This window comes from Ursus arctos, unplaced genomic scaffold (genome assembly GCF_023065955.2).
Source record: "Ursus arctos isolate Adak ecotype North America unplaced genomic scaffold, UrsArc2.0 scaffold_10, whole genome shotgun sequence".
Classification (NCBI taxonomy): domain Eukaryota; kingdom Metazoa; phylum Chordata; class Mammalia; order Carnivora; family Ursidae; genus Ursus; species Ursus arctos.
The window spans coordinates 24,328,136-24,335,815 of NW_026622764.1; the positions used below are offsets into that span (position 1 = coordinate 24,328,136).

At 35.9% G+C, this 7,680-nt stretch overlaps 1 non-coding gene across 1 annotated transcript; it reads left to right on the top strand.

Annotated features, from left to right (window-relative positions):
- The first annotated feature begins 211 nt into the window (after positions 1-211).
- On the top strand, positions 212-314 carry LOC113251588 (U6 spliceosomal RNA). The gene has a single exon (XR_003314561.1). It is a non-coding gene; the product is annotated as a U6 spliceosomal RNA (small nuclear RNA).
- The last annotated feature ends 7,366 nt before the right edge of the window (positions 315-7,680 follow it).

Genomic DNA, 7,680 nt, shown 5'->3' on the forward strand with positions numbered 1-7,680 from the left:
AGTGTCTCACTTCGGCTCAGGTCATGATCTCAGGGTCCTGGGATCAAGCCCTGCATGGACCCCCTTGGGGAGTTTGCTTCTCCCTCTCCCTCTGAACCTCCTCCTGCTTGTGCATTCTCTCTCAAATAAATGAAATCTTAAAATAAAAAGAATACCTCAGATCTACAGAAGAAATACTTACGGCAATTATATTTTAAAAGTGAGAACAACAGTGCTTGCTTCAGCAGCACATATACTAACACTGGAACGATACAGAAAAGATTAGCATGGCCCCTGCGCAAGAAAAAAAGAAAGTAGGAATAATAAACATATCTAAATGTAAATAAGGTTTCTGCACTTCACTCTAAGTAGTAAAATGCTGGTTATCAGTAGATTGTGATAATTTCTGTCTCTTGTAATAACCACAGGAACCACTAAGAAAACTATTTAAACAATATACTCAAAAAATACTATAAATAAATTAAGATACAATTCTACAATAAAAAACTCAAGTAACTCACAGGAAGGCAATAAATGGGAAACAAAACTGAGAACTAGAAGAAACAAACAGAAAACAACTAATAAATGATAGATTTAAGTCCTAGCATATTAATAAGCACATTGAATATAATGGTCTAAATATAGCAATTAAAAGATACAGCTTGGCAAAGCAAATTAAAAAAAAAAAACATGATCTAGCTATATCTCGTCTGCCAAAAGCTCATTTCAAATATAATGATATAGTTATATTGAAAGCAAAATAATGATGATGGAAAATGATACATCATCCAGGTATTACTTTAAAGAACAAAGTAAGGCAGAGATGGGTACATATGATGAGATAATATAGACTTCAGAACAGCGAAAATGATTAGACATAAAGAGGGACTTCATGTGTTGATAAAAGTATTAATTCATCAGTACAATGTTACGATCCTAAATGTGCATGCCCCAAACAACACAGCTTTAAAGTACATTAAACAAAATCTGATACAGCTGGAAGGAGAAATAAAGAAATCCAGACTTATACTTGTGAACTTCAACACAGTCCTTCCAGTGATTATGGAAGTACAGGACAGCATATTAGGAAGGACCTACAATAAATACACAACACAATTAATACTAGTCACTTTCTTATGGTATTACTTGAGAAAAAAAGCATTGATTTACAAAAATACAATTCACCAGTATAATTCTATACAATGCACTTCAAAAAAAAAATAATAATCCTGAAAGTAATTTGAGATGTGAGAGCCAGAATAAGAAAAAACAAAACAAATACAAATTACAAACAAATAATCTTTAGACATGTTGGTAAATATAAACTAAACCCTGTTTCTACAAAATGATAATGATGATGACGATGAAGATGATGATACTGTCTAATATACATTCGGGGGAAGTGCCATACAGTATAGACATCCATGTATGTGGATGTGTGTGTAATATTTCTGTGTGTACATATGTATGTAAAGATAAATTATGGTAGAGGTAGATATAACTCCACTTAGAAATTGGCCAAATCTCATTATTTTGAGAGCTTTAAAAATACTTTTGTCAATTTTTGATAGATCAGGTAGACAAAAAATGTAGTAATAATAGAGAAGACTTCAACATCATAATAAATAAACTTATTAATCTTTTATGGAAAACTTCAATTAACAATTAGAAAGGAATCTTTTATATTTTACTTTCTCTTGAGTGCAAGGTTTCAAAAAATTGACAATGTTGTAGACTACACAGCAACTCACAAAGCAGTTCAAATATTCTGTACCATGCATATATTTTTAAAGCATTGTAATTAAATTAGAATTCATTCTGAAGATAGAACACATAATAACCATATGTTAGGAGTTTAACTGTGTCCCCCCCAAAATACATGAAGTCCTAATGCCAAAATACTTAGGGATGTGACCTTATTTGAAATAGGATCTTGGGTGATATAATCAAGTTAAAACAAGGTTAAGCTGGATTAAGGTAAACCCTAATCCAATGACTACTCTTCTTATAAAATGTGTGTACACACACACACACACACACACACACACTGGAATATTACTTAGCCATCAAAAAAGAATGAAATCTTGGCATTTGCAATGACATGGATGGACCTAGATGTTATTACGCTAAGTGAAATAAGTCAGTCAGAGAAAGACAAATACCATATGATTTCACTCATAGGTGGAACAGATGAACATAGGGGAAGGGAGGATGAAAATGGAGAGGGAGGCAAACCATAAGAGACACTGAACTCTAGGAAACAACCTGAGGTTTGCTGGAAGCAAGGTAGAAGGAGGGATGCAGTGATGGACATTAAGGAGGGCACGTGATGTAATGAGCACTGGGTGTTATACGCAACTGATGAATCACTAAATTCTAACAATACAGTATATGTTAACTAAATTGAATTTAAATAAAGAATAAAAACATAAGTAAAAAAAAGAAGAGGGAAATTTGGACACAAACATGCAGAAGGTAAGACAATGTGAAGACACAGACACACAAGGAGAATGGCGTGCAAAGGCAGAGGCAGAGTTTAGAGAGAGGCATCTACAAGCCAAGGAACACCAAAGATTTCCAGCGACCACCAGAAGTTAGGAAGAGGCATTGCACAGGTTCTCCCACAGAACCTCCAGAATGAACCAACCCTGCTGATACTTGGATTTTGGACTTTTAGCTTCCAGAACTGTAAGATGATCTTTTTTGTTGGGTTAAGCCACCTAGTTCATGGTAATTTGTTATGACAGCTCTGGAAAACTAACACCATACTTTTGAATATGGTAAACAAATGATGGATTGAACAAGAAGTTGTAATGAAAGTTTAAAAACACTATAACCAACACCTGCTTAATCCAATTCAACTGCATATGGGAAATTTACCAAGGAGACAATATATTAGACAAATATACTGGATCATATACAGATTATCAATTAATTTTAAAGGATTATAGATATACACATATATGCTCCAGCTACAACTATATTACACTAAAAATCTATTAATAATAAGATATCTAGGAAACCCCCAAATATTTTGAAATTAAGTAAACCTTTTCAAAAAAATTTATGGGTCAAAAAGTCACATGGACTATTTTTAAATAAATCATAATGAAAATATAACATGTCAGAAGTTATGCTGCATCTACAAGCATTCTAGAGAGGGAAATGTATAATTGTAAAAACTTCTATCACTTAGGGAAAACAGTTTAAAATCAGTTATTTAAACATCACCTTTACTATTATTTATTATATATAATTATATATTTAATATATTATATATTTAATATATAATTAAATTTCATCTTTAAAAAGTAGAATAAGAAGAGTAAATGAAATTAGAAGTAAGCAATAGAAAGGAAACAATATACTTTTCCTTCCCCTTACCAGACTTCTAAAGCCCTAACTGCTCACAACAAGCCCTCCATGATCTCTTTATCACTTGCCTCCTGAAAACATACCCACTAATGCATATATCTCTTTACCACCCATCACACGGTCCTCTCGGTGCTATGAGCCTCTCCGGAGGAGCCTTCTGCAGAGTGCATAGAACTCTTCTGTTTGTGGAGGTGGAATAAGACTGGGAAAATTGCTTCCCTTCTGGGTCAACAAGAAGAAAACTCAAAATTGAAGCAACTCAGAGCTCATGGCCAGAGCTGAGAGAGATGGTAGTCCTGAAACCACCTCTCAAAAAATACGAAGCTAAAAGGGAGAAAGTTAAAACTCCAGCAATTTCTCTGCATTAAAAATATATATATCTATATCCATATCTGTGCAATATACCACTGAAATCCAAGGAATAGCAGACATGGCAGTAGACATGATCAGAGTGACATTTTGCATGCTGTCTCTTTTTTCTTCTTCAAATATTTAATTTTATTGATACTAAAAACATGTGTTCTGAGAGTTTTTAAATGAAATATCCATAATAATACAGGTATTTTGGAAATTACCCCAAAATACTTATTGACAACATCATTGTTATTTTATCTTGTGTGAAAAACCCTAACTGCTCATTGGTGAATATATCCTCTAGTTTGGTTGTAATTCTTAAAGCCAACAGAACTTGCATATCCCGCACAGTGCTAAATAGTGGTGGACGTTTAATGATAGCATGGGCTTATAAGAGATGTGTATAGCAGGATGCCCTAAAAAATGAGTTCACTCTTCTCCATCCTCTGATCTACTGCTAGGGCTCCTTGTAGCTAAAATAGATGAGAAACCAGAAAGCACTGGATACCCATTGCCTTAATCCATTCTTCTTAGAACCCTAGAACAAAAAGCAGGTGGGAAAGATCTACAGGACAATAGAGAGATATTTAGCATAATATACTATGTAAAATTTCAGGATTGGATCTACAGGACAATAGGAAGATACTCAGTACAGTCTACTATGTAAATTTTCAGGATCTACTCTTAGATTTTTTCCTATAATAAAAGTCTCATCCCTAACTCAGAGGAAGCACCAAGTTTCAAACACAACTATATTAATTGTTGATGTTAACTCAGCCACACCCCTATTTGAAAATTAAATGTGAGTCACACACAATGGTTTTATACAAGATTAGGGACTAAAACAGAGATGATGATAATAAGTGAGTAATATGGAATATAGATCCCACATTGTTCCTACTTCTGATGCTGACCTCATAGCTAATCATGTCTGCCTTTTTCCACTACACATTCAAATGTCCCCGTAGTATCTTCTAACACTTTGTAACATCTACTTCACCTGATCATGTGATCCATACTTTTATTCATATAGCATCAAATTCTGAAGTTTTTCTTTGACTAATATTAATAGGCAAGAGAATAATAGGAGGCACCCCAATTAATCTCATTTAGTTACAAACATTTTGCTCCATATTAAAGTGCAAAAATGTTCACAATCCTCCACTTTCCCCATATGCACACGGCTTTGCATTGTAGCGTTGCCACTCCTTCCATCAAGAAAATGAATCTTTTCTTTATCCTTTAAACCGGGCTAGCCTTTGGACTTGTTTTGGCAATAAATAGATGGGAATTAATATTGTGTGAGGTTTGAATCCAGGCCTCAAAGTATCTTGGGTGTTTCTGTCCTTGTTCCAGGAATTTTGTTGAGTTGTCATTTGAACAAGGCTCCACTAGCCTACGAGAGGATGAGAGATTATGTGGAGAACCTTGGCTAAAACCCAGTCAACCCTACAGAAGCAAAGTTTACTTGCAAAGTCAACATCAAAGGTGATTTCTAAAAATGCATGAATGAGCTCAGCTGAGATCAGAATTACCCAGTTGAGATCAAATTGCTGATCATCTGAATCATAAGTTAAAATTAGATTTTTTTAAGCTTGTGAGTTAATATTTCCATAGTATTATTTCATTTTCTCTTATTTTATAGCATAGACCCAAATCTTGCCAGATAGGAAAAATGTGTCATGATGGTGAAGAGAGTGATCTTAACCTCTGCCTGCAGGTCTTTTTCTATAAGAAGCCCAAATGGTGACAAATATCACTGAATCCCCTTAGAAGTATTTCAGACTTGGTTACTATGCTCTTTAAAATCCAAAGGTCAGGGACCCTGGGTGGCTCAGTCGGTTAAGCGTCTGCCTTTGGCTCAGGTCATATCCCCAAAGGTCCTGGGATCGAGCCCCATGTGGGGCTCCCTGCTCAGCTGGGAGCCTGCTTCTCCCTTTCCCTCTGTCCCTCTCCCTGGCTTGTGCTCTCTCTCTCTCAAATAAATAAAATCTTTAAAAAAATCCGAAGGTCATGATGAAAGGAAGTATGATTTCTTCTTTGAGTTACTTAGTGTAATAATTGGTGGATGCCAATCTGTGCATCCTTGCTATAAGGGAAGCAGCACGACATAAATTGACCACTGATTTATGCTCAATAATGTTATACCAAACTCCAATTTTCTCAACCTCATGTCTCCGGCTAGTACCATAACTAGCTCTTCAGCATACCAGTCAATCATTCCATTAAGCCAGCTCTTTATGGGTAAGGGAACACAAAATAAGACAAATGAACCTCATGCCATGAGCTCACTGCTACAATTCTTTAGTCAGACATGATGTGTGTGAAATATGTTGATGGATAAAGAATGGTAAAGTTTCATGTGTGGGGTTGTTGGAAGAGCCTCTGAGGACAATAAAGACAAATCCATACTCTAAATGTAGTTCAATACATGTGAGAAGAGAGACTTTCCATTTGCATGATGTTTCGAGTCCAATGTGGTTGGCTCTGCTACCTGGTAGTTAGTTAGAATCCCACTGAGATAGTGTCATATCAAGCAAAATGATGGCCAATGCATGCTGGGCAACAAGGTATTTCTGCAACCAGATAATCTCTGGAGAGGGAAGCCCCTGTTTTTGAGACCATGTGTAGCCCTACGTATAGGCTAATGGAAAAGTAATGAAGTGGTGGCATCAGATAACATGAAATTCCGGTCAACCAACTCACTGCTAATATAGTTTAACCATGCCTTCCAAAATTTCTTAGGCCTACTGTCCTGTACATTATTTCTGTTTTATAATGGGATATTTATATAACAATCAAGTTGTGTAGTTCATTGAATAAACTACTAATAATGTTATTATAGGTGATGATGGCTTCATATTCACTTGGTATACATACTAATCTAGCTTATAGGCTCTACTGGACAATTAGCAAGTCACAGAATCTGCTGGTAGAAAAAAAGTGTGACCTTTTCCAAAACACTAGGGGTCTATGCTGTATTTTACCTATGGGTTTGCTAAAGATTCTATACAACATTTTTGTTTTCTCAACACTTAAAATTAGCTAGGTCTACAAATGGCAGGGAAATTTATGGGTAACTGCTGAAGAGGCATTATTTGATTCATGATCAGTTGCATCTGGCAGCCTTAGAGATTTGCAGCACATGAATATAAGAACCATCTGAAATGTGGTGAATGTCCCCTCTCAAATCCAAATAATGGGGGCGCCTGGGTGGCGCAGTTGTTAAGTGTCTGCCTTCGGCTCAGGGAGTGAACCCAGCGTTCTGGGATCGAGCCCCACATCAGGCTTCTCCGCTAGGTGCCTGCTTCTTCCTCTCCCACTCCCCCTGCTTGTGTTCCCTCTCTCACTGGCTGTCTCTCTCTATCAAATAAATAAATAAAATCTTAAAAAAAAAAATCCAAATAATGTTCCTCTTTCTCCAGGATGGATTGCACAGAGTTAGAGCAATTTGATTTCTGATCTTAAAATGGATACCTCATACCATGGAATCCTCTAAACTCCATCAATTTGGCAGGCCCTTGAACTTTCATAACTAGCACTCTTAGACAACTAGGATGAACATAAAATACCTGGTACTGCACCTATGAATGTTATTACTGCATATTATTATTGATAATCTACTGACATTTACTCTAACTAATGGACTTTGTATCAGCCAAACAGGCAAATTAAAAGGAGATGTAGAAATCAGCACCCATGCATCTCAAAAGACTTCAGTTGGCATGCTGACCCCTGCAATTCTCCCCACAAATGCGACATTGTTTTTGGTTTACTATCGTGGCTAAACGAAAGACAGACAGACATGGTGCCTTCAATTTGAGTATTTTTACTATAATGTCTCTCACTCCATTGTTTAGGAAACCAAAATGGAAATTCTGCCATGTAGCAAACATGTAAGTTTCAACTATTCATTTCAGAATTGAGGAATAATTTGAGGAGGAAGGCATAGTTCTATTGAAACTACTTGGA